Genomic DNA, 24761 nt, shown 5'->3' on the forward strand with positions numbered 1-24761 from the left:
TTTTCATCTCTGTACAACCAACTAAGAATGTCTTTGTCTTCAGTTTCTTCTGCAAGTGTCCTAGCTCTAACAAATGCTCCATCAAATATTTCAATTGATTTCTGTGGGATTCTTGGTTGAGCCTTTGTAGTTTTTTCATATGATTTAGGTGAAAGTGGTAAGTTTTGTAAAGAATACCTTCCCATTCCTTCATCATTTAATTTGAGCTTTTTCTCAAAGTTTTCCCATAATTTTTCTTGAATTTTTTTAGTGGGATAGACTACTTCTCTGTTATGTGGAACTCTTGCATCTTGTGTTGGTTTCAGATTATTGCAATATTGACTGGAATCTGCTGCTATAGTGATTTCTTGTCCATTATGAGGAAATTTAACACACTGATGATAGGTGGAAGGAACTGCTTGCATGTCATGAATCCATGGTCTTCCCAGAAGAATATTATAAGATAAATTCAAGTCCAGAACCTAGCACAATGTATCTCTTTCCACGAGTCCTATTTTTATTGGCAACACCATAGTCCCTTTAGAAGAACGATCTTTGTCATCATAAGCCTTGACAATTATTTTCTTCTTTGGATCTACTGCATTTTCTAAATATCCCAAAGCCTTTATTAAATTTAATGCACAAATGTTTAAGCCATCTCCACCATCTATGAGTACGCTTTTGACACAAGTTTTATGAATGGTGACTTCATCATGTAAGGGAGAATTGTGAGGGTGTTGCAAGGATGCGTCATCATTTTTCAGAAAAGGAAAAGAAATGTAGGGTTATGTGGTGTCCCACCATGTTTTGGAATTGATCCACATCCAAGTCTTTTGAAATTGTTGTTTCCGTTATAGATTTTTCCAATATTTCCTTATGCATAGGTGAAACTTTTAGGAGCTCCAAAATTGATATTTGAGTGGGTATATTTTACAATCATTCCACTAAGTTGTATTGTCTTGACGTGGATGTTGATTCGTTTGTTATGCCCAAAAATGTAACCTTCGCTTTGCTTCTTATAATAACGTTGATTGGTTCTGAAGGTGCTTTCTCTTTTACAATGATGACATTTACCATATCATCATATGTGTAAGTGTAATTTACTTTAGCTTTGCCTTTGTCATCCTTTGGTTTGGATTATTCACCTTTTTCATAGTTTGAAAGTGGAGTTTTGAATGCTAGATGTGATTCATTCTTCTTATGACCATCCACTGTGATAGTTACATTATTAATTATATCTTGAATAAGGTGCTTCAATCTTTGACAATCATTGGTTTGGTGTCCTTTGTTTCGATGATAATTGCAAAAATGATTGTCATTCCACCAATTAGGTTTGAATTGAGGTTCATAATTTCTTGCTTCTGGTAAGGTAATTAATTTATTTGCAAGAAGAGTTTTCAAAGCTAATTCCAAGGGTTCCCTAATGTTTGTGAATTTCCTGCGAGGACTTGGATTTACTATTCTCTTGACTATTATTGTTTGATATTTGACCTGATAAGTTGAAGATTGGTTGTTGTTTGGTAGCATTACTATCATCATTTCCTCCATTGGTAACATTCCTATTCTTTGACCAAAATTTAGGTTTGTCATTGTTGTTGTTGTAGGAACTGTTGTAAAGTTTTAACTCTCCTTTCTTTACCATTGCATCTTCTATCTTTAGACCATTTTCAATCATTTTAGCAAAAGAAGGAGGACATTGTATTTTAAGATGGTAACTCATTTTACTGTTAAGGTTGTCAATTAATATGTCAATTTTCTCTTGATCAGTTACATCTCTTGGATATCTATTGAAAATTCATTTCCATCGTTGTAAAAACACCATGAAAGGTTCACCATTCTTTTGCTTGGTGTTACATAGATCTAGCATTATTATCTCATTTCTTATGTTGTAGGAGTATTGTGAGATAAATTTGTTCACAAGTTCTTCAAAATGTTTACTTCCAGATGGTAGTCTTCAGAACCATTCCATTGATTGTCCACTTAAGCTTCTAGGGAATAGACACATTAGGTAAGTTTCATCATGTGCAAATTCCATACTCATGGTGTAAAATTCCCTAATGTGATCTTGAGGATCAGATTTCTCGTCATATTTATCATATTTAGGGATTTCACAATGTTGTGGGAATGGCATCATGTTTAAACTCTTATCAAAAGGATATGGGCAGATGTCCTCCAATGAATATTTCTTGGAACTCGTTCCATTTGCATATCTTGTATTTTTTGTTTTAAGGTTAGAATTTGTTGAGAGAGAGTTAACAAAGGATTATCAATACGGGTTATCCTTGCATCCTCATAAGTTCTTCTATCACCATGCTCTCTTCTTGTATCATCATGGTCTTTTCTTGTTTTATCTCCTCTTGTTTCCTCATGATTTACTCGATTTACATCCTTGTTATTGGGATCATCAGTGTTTTGATGGTTACTTGTCTCTGCATCATGTTTCAAACTTTCTACATTAAAGTCTTGTGGTAATTTAGCTCCTAATTTTGCCAACATTAGGATGCACTTCTCCTTTTATTTTTCCAATAAATTTTTCATTAGTTTGTCAAATTTATAATCTTGTTCATGGTCTCTAATGGTGTTATTGATTGCCTCTTCATTAACATCTATGTATCCAAAAGCTTGAAACATTGAATCTTCTTCTTCCATTTGTTTGTGTTGTCTTCTGAATTGCTCATATTGAACTCTAGTCCAAACTGGATGTGATTAATTTAGACTTCTCAAGTTTTGATCTTCTAAAATTCCACTCAATAAGTGATCACTGGTTTAGGAAGACAAGCTTTGTTAATTTTACCACCATTATTAGTGTATTGCAATAAAGCATCTTGTTGTTGAAAGGCACGTGCCTGCAAAAGTTCTTCGTCAAACTTCATTCTGTAACCACGTAAATAGTGATGAAAATGGTGTAGGAATGTCTTGTGTTTTAACAATATTTTGCGATTGATGTACAAGAATCTTGCCTTCTTCAAAGTAGTCTTACATCTAGGTTTTATTTTCTTAAGGTGATATTTAAAAGTCATATAAGCATTTGATGGTTTACAAGTTTGTTTGATTCCAACGTGAGTGCAATATTTTCTTTGATATAACCTAGATTCAAATAGGAACGATATATCCAAGATAATGAATAAAGGTTGATATGATCAAGTTTCGTGATAAAGGATTTGATGTATCCTGATGAGAAACTAATAATAATGTTGATTTTTGCACTTGAGATGGTTGAATCACTAACTTGTTGGATGTTTTATGTTTATGAAAACCTTTGGAAATAGCCTATTTGATTGATAACCTAATTATCTGACTAGTTTGAAGACCTGCGATAGTTGAAGACAAATCTACTTGAAAAAGAGTATCTAGAAATGATATTGAATTTTTGGTTTGATATGTGGAAATGGTCACCATTGCAGATGTGGGAAAATGTTTGTGCCAACTTATTGATTAAAAATGCTACCTGCATGACAAATGTGTTGTTATGTGGGATAAAAGCACTACTATGTATCATAAATGCACTAAAATATAGTGCAAAAGCACTGTTTTAGGTGTAAAAGCATTGTTTCGGGTGTAAAAGCACTGTTTCAATGAGCAAATGTGTGATTCTAGAGCTTAAAAGTGTTGTATTGTTGATCAAAATCATTGTTCTGCACAACAAATGTGTTGTTCTATGTAACAAATATGTGATTTTGTCTTGTCATATTTTTGACTCATTTCAGAATGATGATTTTTCAAGTTTTTGACCATTTTGAGAATGTTTTATAGACACAAAAGACATAATGTTTGGAAAGAAAAGTGCACAAGCAAGCACAAAACTTATGGTAGGTTGAGACAATAATTGTTGAATCTCACATGAGGTTTCCCTTGAGGCTACGCTATTCAAAGCGGATATTTAGGTGTTTGACTCCACTGGCACCACCCTCGGCACTTACTTCTCTAGGGCAACCAGGCACTAGTTTCCATGAAAACTCCCCATGGAAAACTTCATATTTCTACTAAGAACTGTATGTGTGTGAGCCGCTTCAAAGGTCCGACCTCCTGCACCAACAATTAGAAGGATTTTGGCAGCTAATACAAATGGTTTTTAGTAATGGCTTTTGTTCAAAGATACCCTTTGAAGTCATGCAAGTGCGATTGAGGCCTATAGCCCAAAAAAGTACCAAACAAGATTTAGTCACACAAGTGTGATTGAGAACTCAAGGCCCTACAAAGTGCTCGATATGAGATAACTCAAATATGCTCTGTCCCTCGAGATTTTCATCTCAAAAGGCAATTTGATTACAGTGAGTTAGAATACTTGCCTTTAGTGGTACTCACATTCTCTTCTCACTAGCCCCCTCAAGGCATATGGGAAGACATGCCCTCTAAAGGTTACACATAAAGGAAGTAGCTCTAGTTTTCTGATCATTGCATGAGGTTGAGAGCATACTCGGCTACTACTTCAATAGGCATGGAAGACAGGTTTATTTTAAGCCTTCTAAAATCTATGTGCAACTACTTTAAAGAAGACACTCAAATGCAAGTTGCATGTTGTTGATTATCCTCCTAGTTAAGCTAGATGAGAAAAAAGTATGATGTTTTACTTCCCAAAACACTCCTAATTAAATTAGGTGAGGAAATGTATGGAAAATTGCTCAAAATATACCTTGCACACACAAATGTCTGTAGTTTTTGAAAATATGGTCTTGGACGGTTGAAACTACAAAAGTATGTTTAGTTGAGAAATTAAGTTTTCAAGACTGATAGAACAGAAGCGCTAAAACTACAAATGGGTGAACTTAAACCATGAAAGCACTATTCCAAAGAACAAATGCACTACCCTGCATTACAAATGCGTTAAACTACTGATTGAATGTATGATTTCAACTTCAAAAGTGCTAACTTGTTTGATGTATGCGTTAACCTACAACTCAAATGCGCTAATCTACAATGCAAAAGAACTAACCTACTGCATAAATGTGTTGTCCTATTTCACAAAGGCGTGAAATAGGTTACAAATGCGTGAAACTATGAAATGTGTGAGAAAAAGATAGAAGTTGAGACTTTTTAGAAACTCGTGTGAGGCCCAAGAGCCCCACGATGGGCACCAAAAATGTTGAGGCTAAAGTTGAACTCCAAAGATGTATCCTGAAACTTATTAGTTCATCATAAAGTATAAAAGAAAGCTATAGGAAACTTACCTTCAACCAATGAAGTAACACATGGAATAAATAAAATAAACAAGATTATACCTTCCATGATTTACACCTCATTGTTTCCTAACTCCACTGTTCTTGGTTGCAGATGATTTTGCTCTCAGACTGGTAGCTTCCAAGATGGCATATGAAGAATGGAGTGATAGTTAACTGATACTATGATATCCAAATGATATTAAGCTAACATGCTATGAAAATGATTTATGCTCAAAATTCTAAAAATGCTATTTTCCTCAAATTCAAACTCACAGATGTAAGATAAAGACTCCTAGAATGACTGTAAGATTAGCTATTAGACTATTAGTTTCAAAAATGGCTTAGGAGACCTCTATTTATATATTTTTTAGTGCATAAGCTTAGGTGGCATAGATCAACGGTCATGATCAAATCTTGCAATTTTGGATGGCTATGAGCAAGAGGTTGAGATGTGAGAGAGAAAGGTGGAAGATGTTCCTACTACTCCTACAGGATGGAGGAAAAGGTGAAAAGAGAAGGCAAGTGTCATTCATCTTACCTTGACTGAGGATGAAGATTGAGAGAATATAGGATAGTTGGAGAAGATTTAGGGATAAGAGGACAAGTGGACTCAACTTCCTCCAAAGATGTAGAAAGATTGGAGAGAATATAGGGAGGTTGAGGAATGTGTGTACATACACATTATTTGGAGAATGCAATGAATGTTGAAGATAATGATATATTAATCTTTAGCCACATGATTGATGAGTTGGTAAAGAAGAAGTGATGTGGAGACGAGGGAGAGTTGGAAAAGGGAGATTAAATAATTAAGAAATTATTTAATTAAGAAGACTATAGGATATTGGATAGAAGTATAATCATTAAATATTAGATATTTAATTAATAGAAGAATGAATTAAATAAATTAATCTTTTGAAATTAACTATTTAATAGAAGAATAATTATTAAATAAATATAAAATATTTATTTAATTGCTCATAGCCAATTTTATGTGTATACACTAAGCATTTCCATTTCTTGGATAATTTTTGTGCAAGGGAGCTGACTTGACATTCATAGGCTCGACCATTGGAATCTCAAATTTTAAATCCAAATTTTGGTTGGCTCTTGCCCATTCCTTTCACACCTAAGGCCATCTTAGAACATGTTTGCATGATTTGATTTCATGCTCTTGTATTTAAGGTATTCAATTTATATCCACACATTTGATCCTCAAGTACCTTCTCATATTCAAACATTTTCATCTTAAGGAGCACAAAAATAAATGTGGTGCACTAAAAGGAATCTAGAATTGTATATTCATCATCAGAGATTGTACATAGTTGATTTTTTTTTTAATCATTTTTGTTAAGTTTTCAAAGGATTGAATGAGGAGAACATGTTCCTTAGTGACACAACAACCCTTCAAATATGGTTCTAAATGTTCTCAATTAAAAAATCAAAGAAAACCAAGGCAAACCAAGTGACCACAAAGTAGAGATGAGTACAAAGTAGGATCATATTTATGCATAGAGAACAAATCCACATATGTAGAAAATATTTAGACTTGTGGGCTTGACTTGGGACGGATTACAAATTATGCATGAGATCTAAGGCACTTTATTGACAAAGAGGCAATATTTTTAGATATTTGATAATCAATATTAGAATATTCATTAAAGGACATTCATTGTTCGACCATAGGGATATGTGCCTTATCTATTGCTTTTGCTTTCCATACTTGAGCATTAAATTTGGAATACATGGGTGTTCCCACTTTTGATCTCTAAAATTGCTTCTAGAAACACAGTCTTATGGGAAACTCAGTGTTGGGGAACCTATGCTTTTTCACTAAGTAACCTCCAAGATTTTAGAAGTTGGCTCTTCATTCATTAAGAGGGAAAAGGTGAAGAAGGAACATAAAATGTAAATATAATCTAAGGTGATACACCAGAGTTGATATTTATGTCAAACAACTAGCACAAAGAACTTCAAATAGATGCAATTCTAAGGCCCATTCAACAATCTACATGCATTGTGAACATTTCTAAAGATACATTTAAATATTCTTAAAACATGAAGCAAAGCACACACAAAACGTCTACTAGAATGAAAAAAGTGTATAACATGATTCAACCAGCAGAGCTTAAGTATACATTACTAGAGTTGAGACTAAATTTGAAATTGCACAGAAAACTATCAATGCACGTTGAACAAAATAGTCCAAAAGGCCTAAAGAACAATTCGATTACTTTAATTCAGAAGAAAAATAACAACCTTGAGGCTAAAATCTTGCCTAGAAACCTCATATATGTATTTTCTAGAAATAATTTTTTTCCAAGAAGCCTCATACAAACATTTCAAATTAAATAGAGAGAGCCTAACTGTTCGCAATTGGGAAAATCAAGAAAGAATCCTCATAAAAAACTAGTTGGCACCTTGTCATCATTCTGCATAATGATTAGATATCGTGAAAGCAATAACCATTTTCGGCTCGTCCAAGGGGTTGAGCTTAACTGGTTGAAATACTGGGTTCTCATTGTGGAGACCCAAGTTCAATTCCCAATAGGGACATCTAAAGTGAAATTATAAGATGTGACTCTTGGCCTTCCAAAGGATGGGGAAGGTCTTGGGGTCAATCTAATAAAACATAATAATAATAATAATAATAATAATAATAATTCAAAGATATGTAATGGGGATGGGGCCCCCTACTATGGCCCCACTGGTTCATAGCTCCAATCAAAAGCTATTTAGTCTTCGGCCAATTACCTATCAATAAAAAAAATTAAAAAAAATTAACCATTTTCAGCTCTTAGCACCACTAGTTCACCTTTTTGTTAATCGGATAAAAAAGGGCTCCTAATCACTACTCTGCAACAAACCCTTGGCCATATCTGGAATAACACCTCAAAAAAGGTTTGAGGCCACTCATTAAACTACTTGCATCTCACAAGAAGCACCTCGTCTTCTGCTAATCAGATGTGTGGAACTCCTGGCAGTTGCTTTGGAATGACACGTGGTAGCAAGACAGGGAGCCTTGCCTTTTGGCAAAACTATAACCTCAAAACATCCTGTGAGGTTGCCACGTGTCCCAAAAAATTATCTCGTTAAACTACAGACAAGGCTTTGTAGAAAATAAAAGACAATGTCACATGGTGCTTCAATGGGGCTCTACAACTTGGAGGAAAAAAGGGTCATCGAAAGGTTGAGTCGTGCCAACACATAGCAGGCACGAGTGAATTGCAACTTAAACATCCCGAGAGTGAAAGGAAAAGTGCAAACTTAGAAAATAAAAAGGGGAAACCTTAAAGAAGCAATGTGAATCATAAATTAACATCTTTTGGTGACTTCTAGGAAAATCTCACCTGCAAGATGTCAATATCCAAAATTTACTAGACTTAAATGCATCTCCTCCGGAGAGTTGGTTGAGGGCCTGCTGCAACGAAAGCCAATCATCCTCTAAAGGTAGAACCTAGGATTTAAGACACTAATAATTCTGATCCAACTTGATGATTTCCTTGAAAGGAAAATCACTTAGCTCATTATGAGTAAACTCAAAGAGAGTGTGGAGCCGAGCTAGGGGTGGATCAATTCCTCAACTTCACCTACATCATGAGGATTGCTTAGAGCCTAGAGATATGATTGATCTCATTATTGTCATTCTATCAAGTCCATGACATTCTTGGCCTCATGATTGAATCATCAGGAAGAAAAAGTGAGGGTAGGCCAATAATTATGAAGCATTCAAAACATTCCTTTATATGTGTGGCTGAGGATTGCAGTGTTGTCAATCTAGACGCGGCTTGCATCACCACTTTATTGCAATTTAAAAATTCATTTGCCTTCCTAGCTATTTGTTTGTGATCTCCATTTCCTGCAGTAGCCAATTCCTGATCGGAGGTAAAATATAACCAATTCACTAACTTTTGAGAATCATGAACTTTAGGTGTGGTGAACTGTATGACCCGATCGATAGTGCTATTTGCTCTCTTGCATAGGGATTGGGAATTTGTTAATAACTTAAGGGCCAATTGCAAAAATAGAAATAATTGCTTCACCTTCTCCCAATAAGATATGTAAAGCTCTCGTATTATAGAATTGAAATTTGTAGGGGGAGCAAGAGGGAGTGTGGAAGGATTTGAGAGGAGATTGATCTTTGCTTCCTTCGACTCTAGCTTCTCATACATCTCTTTCATCTTTTTGGTTGCATCGAACACTTGATGTTGCAACATTATGATCTTTGTGCCTTTATCCTACACCTTTTCCTGCATCTGACTGAGATTCTTGCATTCACTCTCCAAGGCTAGTCTTGCATCCTGAAGCTCCTTATAAAATTGGGCCTACTTGTCTTGTAGCTCCCGCAATTTCTACTCTTTTACCCTTCTCACCTCTGCAAGGAGAACCTGCATACCATTAAACTCTTGATAATATTGATCCTTTTCTTTAATGGCAAGCTACAACTAGGCTTGGATTTGAGTCACATTCGGGAAATTTACCTGAATCTGTAGAAACTTTTGTTCCTTATCATGAAACTCTTTAGTTAACTTATTTGTTGCAGCCTGCTCTGCCTACAATTGGGTTGCCACGTTGTTCATCACACTCTGAAGCCTTTCTTTCTCCACTCTCTCTTGCTACATAGTAGACTGAAGTTGAGAGATTTTTGCCTCTCTGGCCCTTTCTTCTTTTTACAAATGCTCAACTGTGGCTTTAACCACATCCAATTCAATTGTGACTTTATCTAAGCGTCAAGTACGCTTCAAGTAATCATATGACACCACTCTCTAATTTTCCTCCATTAGCTCCACTTTATCTCATGATCACACCTACTTTAAGTTGATACCAATGGCAAGCACTGCATAGTATTCTAGTTGCATTTATCCTGCCGATTTGATGACATTTTGGCATCATGGCTGTGAACAACATATTCTCATGTTATTCATTGTAGAGTGTCTATATTCTAGGCTCAACTAGCTTCTGAGAATATTTTTCTTTTCTTTCCTATTCCCTCTGAGCTCGACTGAGCTTAGTATAACTTGCATGTTGTATGAACTCTGGTGGAGAAGGGATCACTTGCCTTGCAAAGAGGACCCCAAGTGGGAGAGAAAATAGAATTGGGACTACCGAGGCTTGCGACCAAGGCTACATGGGGAGAGAAGCAGACCAACACTTAACAATACCGAAGGCGTTAAGCTTGCAAAACCTAAAGCTCGCGCTATTGAAGGTGCGATTGTTGATTGACTTAGGGTCAGTGTAGAGAGGGAAACACTCACTATTGTGTTGTTTGATTTGACACTAAGCAGAGACAATACTTCAGAGCCAACGAATATAGGGGTTGATTGAGATTGCGTAATGACTCCAGATGATACCACCACTATAGGGGAAATAGATACAACATCGGAACTAGGCGGGGACGAGGCTGCAGGTGAAACCAGAGACTAAGAAGAGAGAAAATGGGGAGAAAAGTGTACCTAAGAAGAAGAGGTTGTTGATGTGACTGAAACTTTGGATTGCAACAGGTACATGTGTTTGAACATTTACTAGAATATCAGTTGTATCCTATCTCTTCTTCTGGGAAACCATGCCAGCACTTGGAGGACTCTGAGACTTGAATGTCTCGCTTGGTCGCTTCCTCACTACTTGCGAGCAAGGCCTGTTGACGAGCTTCTTAATAGATTCATATGTAATCATAGGTCCCTAGACTTGTGAAGATGATCTTAATTCAAACTAGTTACCCTTTTCCCCTTGTGACACTGCTTCTTGTAAAATAACTGGATTTGTAGGGTCAGTGCCACCTGGTGGAGGACTGTAGTTGATCTCCATACTATCATCACCTTTATACTTTTTCCATTCTTGCTCAAATACCTCATCTATGGGGAGGTTACCAAGTCCTATTCTAGTTTGTTGAATCTCCTATCTATATGTCCAAAAGGCTAATCTCTTTTCCTTCAGCCAATTATTCTCATCCATCTTCTTGGTGAGAATGAGAGGTAACTTTTTGGAAGGATCTACTTTCCCTATTGTCTTGTAGAATTCTAACCATGGTGGACTCTCCTCTTTGGGAATGAGATCCAATTTCACATATAATTTAGGATCTTCTCGAGGTGGGTTTATCCAAGCCCCCTAGGATTCTGGTGCCATCTGCACTATGGGTATCTTCCTCTTTGATAAGCAACCATATGGATCATAACTCCATTTATCATCAATAATTACGAACCCCAGCTGAACTATCTTTGAGGTAAGTACTCATTTTGCCTGAAGCCTCTTCTTGAGAACAATGGGGCCTAAAATCTTATGATCTTGAGTTATGGCAGTTTCATGCCTTCCCAATCCTATGCAGAGCACACTTACAACCAGCTGCCTAAATTTTTTTAAGGCTTTTGTCATAGTTTATGGTTATACATAAGAGCCTTTCTGCCTCCATGAACTCTAACAAAAGAAAAATCCTGACCCAAGAACTAGTCACAACGGGGTTGGCATGACATCATCTAGCCAATTTGGTATTTGGAGAAGCAAGTAACTGAATCTAGGTCTTTCTTACCCAAATCTTGCAGGGCAGAAATCAAGAAAGAATCAGAGAATGCATATGAATCATGCATAGTAGACAAAATATGGGTCCATACAATTACATGTTTCTTCTTCTTTTGGTTATCAGAGATTGAGAAGTTCATATACTGACTAAATAAATCTACATTTTGATGAAGAAACACATGGAACATAAATGAGGTGCACTTGAACCTATATTTCTTTAGATAATTCACCTACTGCTCTATAATGTCATGGGTGAGGATGTTCGCAAAGTCATACCAGAAGGGCTCCCACTGTTTCTAAAATTTAAACAGAAACCCCATTTGAAAAGGATGGATACTAAAATCATCATCAAAATTAAAAATGTACGCCAACATTAAGGAAGTGTCATGTAGATCTTTTTGCTTCAAATCGTCATATGATAAGGGAAACTTTGGAAGCTCAGTGATAGCTCGATCTATATCCATTGCATTGTTACATAAACTTACAACTTCTCTCCTTCTCTGCCAATATCCTTCTAATGTTTCTTTGTAGAAAAATTTTGTGTCCTCATTGAGCAGGGGAATGCACAACATACCTCTGATAGCATCCACACCACTCTCAGCAAGTTCCCCTAGATGATCACTGGGTTCAGCTTGAAATTCATGGCACATGCATCAACAAACTCAGGGTAATGAGGAACCATGGGTACAATGTATTGTGGGAGGCCAGAGTTCCAGAGTTTGACGACTGGTGACTTTGGATCACTCTTCTTTCTCAACATCCTCTGACAAGCACCTTCTCTAAGATTCTTTGAATCTTCATGTAGGTCTGGGTCATAAACTTCTTTATATCTATCTATGACTATAGAGGGATTTTTGGTCATTCTTTTTGCCTTCGGCCTCATTTTTGCATGAATAGGTTTTGGGGGCATGACATGGGAAGCATAATATATGCATCTCCAAACACATTCACATAGGAATTAGCTATGGAAGAGACTGCGATATCACCTCAAATGCTTTCCTTTGAAGCCATCTTTCTATTCTCTATTTCAAAGCTTTACTTCAGTGCAAATAAAATTTTCCCTCGCAAAACACTATCCTTGCATGCACACCTTTCAAAGTTGTTAATCTTCTTTGAAATGCTATGGCCCTTGGTTTTTGCATCGAGCGATGAGTTAATTATGTGTTTTGCCTGATGCATGCACCACCTAAGATATTTGTGTGAATTTAATTCGCACGCAACTTGCACAACTTCCACCTCAATAGAGCTAAAAAGCCACTACGCTTTTGTTGACGTCATCTAAAAGGTCCAGACACCTTTTCTTAGGAGCAACACATTCCCTCGCTTACTGCACATTTAAGATAACTTGGTGAATTTATATAAGTGGGGATATACTCTAGATTCGCCATATTAAGGAAATTATATGGATGGATGCATAGATCAAGCTCGTGCCTTGCACACTTCTCAAAACTATGTATAGCCAGATTATAATATTTTTTCTTATTTTCATTTGTTGTGAAATCAATTGGCCCTACAGACTAGCTTGCATTGATTTATGAGTTATTAAATTTCACTTCAACTCATGTCATTTTAATTATATAAATACCCCTCGAACAGATGACCATGCTCACTCAAATATTTGTTTTAGCTGCTAAGTAGTGGGAAATATGGATACCCCTATCAGGCTAGCAAGCACTAGGACTCAAGTAGCTTTCCAGTTTGTGGCTTCGCTGCTCAACATCAACCTCCCAAAAAAACTCATCATCCATCTTACTGAAGTTATTTTTCTGCAAATGTACTTGGGCGGGCTGAACAAGGTGGTTGAGGTCATCGTTCCTTATGTGGGAATCCCCACAGCCTAAGACTCGAGGCACTTTGTTGATCGCAGTGAGATGGTTACATGGCTTCCTTTTGTCACTGGTTTCAAGACCATGACCCTGGTGCAACATCAAGATTGGGTATGGCATGCTTCCAACTTTTTGCTATGTGTGCATTGCTTGGTTCATTCAAACAATGTTACTTGGTATTCTAACTTTCGGGACTACATCTTCCCAAGGATTCTGACTCCAGATGAACCTCTAGTTCTCAAGGTGGTTGTGCTCTTCTTCGACTTTGACTCCGACTATGCAGAGGAGGAATATGATGAGGAATGTGACAAAGAGGAGGATGAGTAAGATGATTGGGACCTCCCTGCTACTATTATGCTCTTATGTTATATATTGTAGTACTTATAAAGGGCCTAAGAGCCATTTTGATATATATGTAAAGAAAAATCCATACATAATATAATATAATAGTTTTGTTGCATATGTGCCATGACTCTTTGCTTGGAATGTATGTCTTCTTATTTATGTCTTTTACTTTATTTTTTACAATTAAAAGGCTTAAGGATTTGAAAATTTGGATTCTAGATTAGGACAAAAATGACCTCAAGAAAAGAGAAAACGCACGCTATTTACAATATTTACATACCTATGAAGGAGGAAGCTTAATTGAAAAGCTTAAGATGGATTCCGTTATAAAGTTTCCCAAGTGCCTCACCTTGCATATTTTCTAACTCAAAAGCATTAAATTATTTGCATTCATAAACGTGGAAAGGGCCTTCCCAAAGGTTGTCGAACTTATCATGTTGGCTTGGTTTAACACCTTGTTCATTATACTTTAAAACACGGTCTCTGTACTTGAAACCACGGTCTAAGAAATTCCTGTCGAACCATTTCTTAACAATTTTCTGCCTATTTTGAAACGAACTTAAGGCCTTCTCTCTTTCTTCTTTTAGTTCTAGAAGTTCTGCTAGCCAGACCTCCATAGGTTCGTTCTCCTTCAACTCCAAAGACTTGAGTAATTGTAGCGTCAAAATCTTTAAGGAAATAAAAAATTGAGCTTCTTTCCCATAGACAAGCTCATAGGGAGAAGTCTTCAATATTTGTTTTGGAGTTATGTAGTCTACTCAGAGAGCACTCCTCAAATGCCCGTCCCATTCCTTTTTGTATCCTGCACCTATTCTTTTGATAAGTCGGATCAGATTCTTGTTTGTTGACTCTACTAAACCATTCCCTTGCAGGTAATAGTAGAAGATGTTTTTAGATAAATACCATGGTTGAGGGAGAACTGTGTGACCAGAGAGCCTAAAAATGCCTTAGCAATATCTAAAATGATGGTTTTTGGTGGGACAAACCTTGACACAAGGTCCTCTAAGAAGCTTAAAATCTCAGTTTCTGTTGCATTTCTTAAGGGAATTGCCTCTATCCACTTGGTGAAATAATATGTTACGGTGAGAATCCATTTTTGACTGGCAGTAGATACTGGGTTGATCATTCATATAAAATCCAATCCCCATTTGGTGAAGGGTTCGTATACCACTATAGGCCTCAACGGAATGGTTGCATTTCTATGTTTAACAACATAGAATTGGCATTCTTTACACTCCTAGACTAGAGCATGAGCATCATTGAATAATGAAGGCCAGTAATACCTCACACAAGTGACTTTGATAGCTATGGTCTGGGCTGAAAAATGACCTCCTATGGGGCCATTGTGAAACTCATGCAAGATCCTTTCTGCTTGTTGTTTGTTTACACAACAGAGAAGCACTCCATCAAAGTTTCTTTTAAAGAATATTCCTTCCACCAATCGGTAACCACTGTTCTATAACCTGTAGAATCTTCTCTTATTGTGGGGAAGGTCAGAAGGGAATCTCTAGGTTTTTATGAGCTCCACCCTATTGGTGATCCAACATCCCTTAGCTACAGGTTCATGGAAAAGGACCATTTCATCTTGTTCCTCTTCAAGAACCTCTATTTCTTGTGCTAGGTACTCACAGAGACCTTTCCCCCTGACTAATTTGGTGAGATGGATATCAATATCATACTCTAGGATTTTTGTGATCCATTTGGCTCTTTTCTTTGTTATCTCTCCTTCCATTATATATTCTCGAACACTCGGGTGAGCCACATAGACCGTAGTATTATTGCAAGCGATGAAATGTTCAAATTTCTTCAATCCTTTAACAATGGAAAACACTTGCTTCTCCATGAAGTTATAACTAACTTCATAATCCTTTTTAGTCTTCAAATGGAAAGAAATTGGATGTTCTCCTTTCCCTTCATCATCTTTCTATGTTAATACCACAACAATGCTAAAATTTCTAGTGTAAGCACATCAAGAAATCTTTGGAAAAATCAGGATTAACCAAAACTAGAGCAGATGAAATGGCCTCCTTGATCTTCTCAAAAGCCTCTTTGGCCTCCTACATCCACTTGAAATGCAAATCCTTTTTCAGCATCAGGGTTATAGGTCTAACCATTCTGGTGAAGTCGGATATGAATTAGTTGATGAAATTTATCTTCCCTAGGAAAACTAAATGCCCTTCTTATTCACTGGCAGAGGAAGCTCTTTAATAGCCTTCACACGATCTAGATCAATGGATACCCCATCCTTGGACACCACATGTCCTAGTATCTTCCCTTGAGGGACACCAAAAATACATTTCTTTGGATAGAGGGAGACCCCGAACTCTAAGCATTTATGAAATACAAGCTCCAAATGATCAAAGTGATCTTCCTTGTTCTTAGAGAACACAGGTAAATCATATAGACAGATAAAGTTGATTTTATTTATGAGCTCCTTAAAAGCAATGTTCATCACTCTTTGGAATGTGGCTCTGACATTGAAAAGGCCAAAAGGCATTTTGGCATATGAAAAAATTCCCCACTTCATAGTGAACGTTGTCTTATGTTGGTCTTCCTTCTTAACCAAAACTTGGTTGTACTCAGAAAATCCATCGAGCATGGAAAACATTTTGAACCTAGCTACTATGTGAAAGATCTACTCCATGGATGGAAGGGGATAGTGGTCCTTTACGGATGCTCTATTTAGGTATCATAAATCCACATAAAGGAGGATATCTCCATTCTTTTGCGAACTGACACCAGGTTAGAAACCCATGAGCTATGTTTGATCGGATATATAATCTGAGAATCGATTAATTTTTTGGAGTTCCGGAGACATTAGGGACTCTATTTTAGGATTAACTGGTTGTTGCTTCTATTTGACTGGTTTTTCTCCTTCGGTGAGCTCAATAGTATGTTGGATTATGGTGGGCTCATAACCTTTGAGCTCATCATATGACCAGGAAATTACTCCCTTGTATTTGTCACAAAAATGAATTAGTCTATCCTTATCCCGTTGAAGAACATTCTTACTGACTTTAAGCTTTTTCCCATCTCCAACTTTAAGTTCAGTGTAATCTCCTTTATCAGCTATGAACTTCCTTTTAATCATTTCTTGCATCATTGCAATCGAAAAGGTTCTCTGGTGTGATAAGACCCTTCGAGAGCTTATTTGATTTTAGCTGAATAACTTGATCACCATATGCTTCCACTACCTTAAGTTGCAACCGTTCAACAAACTCACATGATTGTTGTATGAACATTTCTATCTGTTCATCATTCTCAAAAACTTACCAATTCAAATAATTGTCCTATATGACTGGTCTCACAATTACTCAAACTGAGTGTTTATTTTCTAACAAACTTGAAATAGGATCAAAATGGGATCCTACTGTAGCCATATGATCTACAACCTCATTTTGCTTCCGAGGAATTCTCTTAATATTGAAAGCTTCCAAACTTTCGATCAAATTTCCAAACTCTATGATGGTATGAATGCATGCAAACATGTTTTGTAGTAGACATACCCCAAACTTCTTGTACTACTAACTCAGAATCTCCCAAGACTCAGCTATTTAACGCCTAAAAGTTCTGCAAGGCTTAGTCCATGGACTAATCCTTCATATTTTGCTTCATTGTTTGGGCATGCAAAATGAAAATGGAAACACCTAAGAGTCTATTCTCTAGAGGGAGATGTTAGGAAAATACTTGCTCTAGATCCTATTTTGCATCTAGCTCCATCAAAATGTAAGGTCCAAAGCTTTGAGTTTAGGTCCTCTTCTTATTTCTCGTTGTCTTGAGGATCTTTTGACACTTTGGGAATTATTCGATCCTCATAAAAAATCACATAGGTTCAAAGTCCTGTGGTATAGTAATTTCCATAGGGACCAATGTCTATGAATTCATTAAGGAAAACCTCTTGGTCCAGGGTTTGGTCACCAATTATTTCTTCATCTTCAAGTAGTTCAACACACCTCATCTCATTTCCGGTAATAGAGGTATGAGTTGCTTCAAAGTTGATCATAGCCTCATTAGATATGTTCTCTAAATGTAAAGGCTCAAACATGATTTTCAATTCATCTCCATGCTTGGTTCTAAGGATAAGGTGAGACTAGTCCAGAGAGAGATATCCTCCTATCTTAGTAGTAAAATCTCTAGACAAACAAAGACCAAAGACAGGGGGACATCAATAATTACTACTTCTTAAGGGACTATGATGCTTGGGCAAGCAAATAGGGTGAGTGGAAGGCTTTTAATTAAACCTATAGCTTGGAATTTGTTCCCATCAAGCTACATGAATCCTCTATTTAGGGGCTTATATTCTAGCTTTAAAATTTGTACTATTTTCTTAGACATTACTCTATTGATAACTCTGGAATATATCATAGAATTATGGAGCAATTTATATCCTACAAAGAGAGTTAAAAAGAAAGGGGTAGGTTTTGGTTTATCTATCTTGCCATTAGCAGAAACGTCTTCCTTATTAGTGAGTATTGTAGGTGATTGTGATAGAATTGTGAACTGTAGCTCTTTGCCTTTTATGTTTGATGAATTTGTTGCAGATTTGTTTGAAGGCTTCTCTATTTCACCAAGCACTTCTCGTAAATGGTTGTGTGCTCGGGAATAGTGAGAATGTCCCATAAGGACACATTGGAAGAAGCCTTCTTTAATTATTCCACCACATCAAGAACCATAAGAATGGAAGCTCTTGACTCTTGAAGCTTGTAGGGGGTGAATTCCTTGGATTTCTAAAAAGTGGAAGCTACAACGGGTTGTCCGTGAAGCTTATCCGAACTGACCTTCGGTTGTTGAACCATGATTTCTCCTGTGAAATGATGTTTTGAGCGGGGATTATAGTTAGATTGCACCTCAGGCATCTTTGAAGATGATGCAGAAGCATAATTTGTAAATGTCGCTTCTTCTCCCTCCATCCACGAGAAAAGGGCGTGATTTGGGGCAATTTCTGCCTCTTGCTCCATGGACATACTTTGCATTTGAGTTGTAAGTGCAACATTCTCCATCCCTGGGGAAGCATATACTCCAGCTTCCGGATTCATTCCTTGAATTCTTTGTTTTGCCACCTTCTGCTGCAAGTTTCCCCTTGGGCAATTTCGTGGCATGTGATCATCATTGCAGGGGAAGAACCAAGAGTTGGTATCATCTGCTAAGTTATTTTAACTTGCTACTAGCTCTCTATTTTAATTAGGCGGTATGGCCTGCAAATGGGTTGGCACAGGTACAATTTGATTGCTAGATTGCATCTGAGCTGCCTTCACTCCTCCCTAAAACTAGTTTTGTTGATATGGGGGTCTTCCTCCTAGGTAATTCTGAAAAGGGGGCCTATTTGGGGTTGCTTCCTTCCTTTTGAGGTTAATTATTTCATTCAAAAAGGTCTTTATCAAGTTCTTCATGTCACTTACTTCAACAACTATGGACGTAGAAGTAGGGGTACTAGTTTGTTGGGCATTTGGGTAGATATACATGGATTGTGTCGTAGATGTAGTTGGGGTTGCTTGTTCGGATGCTTGGTCTAATAATTTAGGAAACACTGACATAGATTATCTCAAAGGGAGTTTTCTCGTGTCAATAAGGTTATTTTATGCTCGGATTGTAAGCTCGCATGCATTTGGGAGGGTACTACCACTTAAGGATTGAATCGTGATGGATATGTCTGAATTGAAACCTTTAAGGTAGAAAAAAAGCTATATCTAAGGAGGATGGGTTGTTAAAGGGATCCTCTACCAAGTCTTTTAGAATATAGTATTAAAATCAGTTACAGTCTCTTAGGGAGCCTGCTTTATAGTTATCAATTGCTACAACAAGGATGATATGTCTCCCTTTTCGATGAAGCTTTCAAAAAATGGATCTCCCAACTGGTCCTAGTTAGCTATTGGGTTTGGTGTGAGAGATTTATACCAATCCTATGCTTTCCCTTTAAAAGAGGCTGCAAGAAGCCTCAAAGCCACATTCTACTAGGTGACATTGTGCACGGTACATACATTAGCTACATCCTGCAAATGCTCTCCAAGGGTTTTAGAATCCTCTCTAGTAAATTTTGGCAAGGCTTTTAACGTAGAGGCCAGAATAACATCCCACTGGTTAGGAAAAACATGTGGAATAAGGGGGCTCCCACTATTCCATGTAATAAAATTTCTAGCAGGAGGGACTGCCATTTGCATAGGGGATTGAATTTGGGTTTGAATACCCACTCCCGAGCTTCTAGCTTGGACTTCTACCAAGGGTGGAACCAACATGTTCAGATTCAGAGCAGTTTGAGATCTAGTAATAGGCCTATGACTTATACACCCACTTTAGCTAAAAGAATTTTGGTCCCACCGGGAGTGCCAAAAAAAGAACTGTTGATCTTTAAAATTGCTTCTAGAAATATAGTCTTATGGGAAACTCAGTGTTGGGGAACCTGTGCATTTTCATTGAGTAACCTTTGAGATTTTAGAAGCCAACTCTTCACTCATTGAGAGGGAAAAGGGGAAGAAGGAACGTAAAAAGTAACTCTAATCTAAGGTGATATGCCAGAGTTGATATTTTTGTTGAACAAATAGCACAGAGAATTTCAAATACATGCAATTCTAAGGCCCATTCAACAATCTACATGCCTTGTGGAAATTTCTCAAGATACATTTAAAGTTTCTTAAAACATGAAGCAAAGAACACACAAAACGTCTACTAGAATAAAAGAGTGTATAACATGAGTCAACCAACAAAGCTTAAGTATACATTACTAGAGTTGATGCTAACTTTGAAATTGCATAGAAAACTATCAATGCATGCTAAACAAAATAGTCGAAAAGGCCTAAAGCACAATTCGATTACTTTAATTTAGAAGAACAATAACAACCTTGAGGCTAAAATCTTGCCTAGAAACCTTATCTATATTTTCTAGAAATAATTTTTTTCAAGAAGCCTCACACAAACATTTCAAATTAAATAGAGAGAGCCTAACTGCCTGCAACTAGGAAAATCAAGAAAGAATCCTCATAAAACACTAGCTAGCACCCGATCATCATTTTGTGTAATCATCATATATCGTGAAATAAATAATTGCTTTCGGCTCCTAGCATGGTGCTAGTTCACTGTTTTGTTAATCGGATCAAAAGGGGCTCTTAACCACTCCTCTGCAACAAACTCTTGGCCATATTTGGAATAACACCCTAAAAAAGGTTCAAGGATACTCATTAAACTACTTGCATCTCACGAGAAGCACCCTGTCTTATGCTAATAAGATGCATGGAACCCCCGACAGTTGCTTTGGAATGACACATTGTGGTAGGACGGGGAGTCTCGCCTTTTGGAAAAACTACAACCTCAAAACATCTCATGAGGCTGCCATGTGTCCCAAAAAATATCTTGTTAAACTGCAAACAAGGCTTCATAGAAAAGATAAGACAATGTCACATGGTGCTTCAATGGGGCTCTGCGGCTTGGAGGAAAAAAAGGGACATCGAAAGGTCGCGACATGCCAACATGTGGCAAGGGCAAGTGATTTGCAACTTAAACATCCCGAGAGCGAAAGGAAAGCCACAAACTTAGGAAATAAAAAGGGTAAACCTTAAAGAAGCAATGTGAATCATAAATTCACACCCACAATAATGGGTTACAAACTCTAGACACCAAAAAAAACCAAGTGGGCCCTAAGAAATTATGCAACCACCTTTGAATGAAGGCACTTTTGTTGCCTTTGTTTGAAGGTTTTGTGTTCATTCAAAGTGTTACATTTGCTCGAATGTGATTTACACATCACCTTCAAGTGAAGGTCCAAATAAAAAATATTTTATCAAATAAAATAATACCTATGCTCTTAGAAAAATAAAAATTTGAAAATATTTTTAAGCCCAAATAATAGTCATTTTGTCATTTTGAATTATAGAACTTGAAGGTATTCTTGAGACAACTGAAAGCAATAGAAGTGAAGAAAAATACCAGCACTCAGGAAACCTCAAGCCACTCCACCTCAACCACTACATTAGTCCAATACCTTAGAGATAATGCCATGTGTCCATCTAGGTTGGTGGTTGTTGCTTTATTTTTGTGCTTTCAAACCCGAGTTCAATGCTTTCAAATCCTAGTTCAATGCTTTCAAATCCTAGTTCAATGATTTCAAACCCTATTTCAATTCTTTCAAACCAATTCAATATTAGAAATGAATTCAAGATTTAGAGGATCATGCTAAGGTGAATGGTGGAGAGATTTTTTTGGTGAAAAATCACATAACTTATAATGCTATAGTTCTTCCACGAGTTTCTACAAAGTGAATAATTAACTAAGGATGGAGTAAGTATATAACTTTTGACATGATTTTTCTCTCCAAATACTCCACATAAATTCAATATGAATGCTTCAACAAATGATAAATTTACAATGATTATTTTTGGTAGTGGAATCTCCATTGGTCATGCAAGATTCAAGGAGGTACTCCATATTTTGACCATAATTAAAATATGATATATCTATAATAACATCACAAAAATAAATTATATAAATGATGCCTACACAATTGTGTCAATTATTTTTATTGTGATGAATTATATTACATGTATAAGCTAGAAGAATCCAATCCACCATGTAGGATATTACAGTGCAATTATCATTGCACAAATATTTGTAACATAAGCTTATTTGAAATATTTGTAAAATAAGCATTACAAATTGAGATATCACTTGTTTTGATATAGATGTGACATGAGAATTGATGATATTGTCCAAGGTCTACCCTCTATTATACCTCCTAGTAGACCATAGAGGAATACATTTCAGGAATAAACTATAGAGAATGCTTTCTTAATAAAATAACTCATAGAGCCTTTGTGCCTCTTGCATTCATCTATAAAGATATATCAAAAAGATAAATGAATAATACCTCTCTTAGGATCCAGTGATTTTTTGACTTTATTGATGACTAGTTATATTTTATGGGTCTAATACATTAAGAGAAAATATGAGTCATTTCCAATTAACAATGTTATGGAGAACTAGTTAAGCAAGAAAATGTTTTAGATTTAAAAAATGAGGAAAATAAATCAATAAAGAATGTAGATAATGTTTATACTCATTAAATACAATATATCATGACGAGGTAGAAGATGACATGTATTTTGAAGAATAATTTGTTCCCATGAAGGATGAAGAGAGTGTGGAGACTAAGAGTGAAGTGTATAGTGAATAGGAGATGGAAGAGGAGGATAATCAAATGGAGGGTAATAGCTTTGGGAGGATGAGGATATTAATGTTGATAAAAACAATATGATGAATGGGGTTCAAGAACATCAAGTTGAGCATATTATAAATCAAAAAGAGAACTTAGATGTCTTTAATTCTCAAAATAAGGATAATGAGACCATTGTTGGCCTAAAAGTTCAAGTTGTAGACTTACATGTCAAAATGGCAGAATTGGAAACTAAGGTTAAGGGAGCTAATATGAGGTAGAAATTCAAAGAGATGGAGAATGCCATAAGTATCATCATCTCTATTACTAATGGAATTATGGAAAACCAGTTATAGGTATTGTATCTAGGCAATCAAGGATCAAAAAACAATTAAAGAAAAATGGAGAGGATATACAGGACAAACTTTCTGGAAAAGATAGGACCAAGACAACCAAGGCGAGATGGAAGGAGCTATTAGGCCCAATATAGAAAGCTAATGTACTGAGAGGGGAGGGGTGAATCAGTACTCCAAAACTTTTCCTTGATAATAACCTTATTGTTATGCATAAACAGGATAGTGCAGTAACATAAAATAAAACTATAATCAACAGATAACAATCATACATGATTCACTCCATAACACATATATTTTGGTCACGCAGAAACTCTTGGTAACAGAGAAAAACTGTGGTGGGGATGGCACCCACAACTTCACTACTGCAATAATAAAGAATGCTCGGTTAGAGCTACACTTAGCTATTTCTGATAGCTTACCCTGTTAGGAGTATTAAGATCTGTTAGATCTACCTTACTAAAGGATTTTTACAACACTATATAAGTGTAGCACCTGGTTAAAGGATTTACAATTTATAGACTTGGTTAGAGTCTTTTACCCTGTTAAAGGTTTCTCTTACAACTTCAAAATATTACAATATAATCATTACAAATATCTGCAACTTTACATCTGAAATGCTAAAGAAGATTCTATGTGCTCTGAATAAGATTACCTAGCTTGTAGCATACCTCGGTAACCCATAATGAAACTCGGTAAACCCTTCTATTTACTCTATTCTTCGACTATTCATTGATAACCTTCTCGGTGACCTCTTTGTGTCTCTGTAATAGTCTTCCTTCATGCATACACACTGCTATCTCATTACATCTCATACCATATTTTTTCTAACCCTAGAATCATGTTGTATATATAGATCTCTTACAGTGGTGATCTGATTCATTGCTTTGATCTTACAAAAAGATTCTTCAAATGAATAACTAAACAAAATATCTCATAGGTTAGATTGGCCTTGTAATCATACACAATCTCCTAATGCAATTCCCAATGCAAAAACGGTTAGATGTGCCTCGATCTTGTAACACGTTTTCATGTGCATGTCTAGGTTCAATGTATCTAGTAAAACATTTCACTCGGTGAATATCAACTCGGTAAGTTAACTTTACCACTCAGTAGCCATGAAACTTTACTCGGTAAACAGCTCGGTGAATACTGTGTTCTGTGACTGCTTTCTTCAGTAACCAACTAGATTGTTCATACCGACTTCTCTGTGTGTACTGACTGCATGATTCGGTAATACTAACCGACTAGAATATAGTATGACTTTGGATATGAAACTAATGGCAATTTGATAAGTAGTAACATTCTCCCCTTTTGACATTAGTTGAGATGTTTCACAAAAACTACTTACAAAGTCATAATTCCAAAAACTATATACTTGACAAAATGACTATACTTGACAATATGTACAATAGTCAATAGTATATGCAGATATACTCCCCTTATCATT

This window comes from Cryptomeria japonica, chromosome 2 (assembly GCF_030272615.1).
Source record: "Cryptomeria japonica chromosome 2, Sugi_1.0, whole genome shotgun sequence".
NCBI classification, from domain to species: domain Eukaryota; kingdom Viridiplantae; phylum Streptophyta; class Pinopsida; order Cupressales; family Cupressaceae; genus Cryptomeria; species Cryptomeria japonica.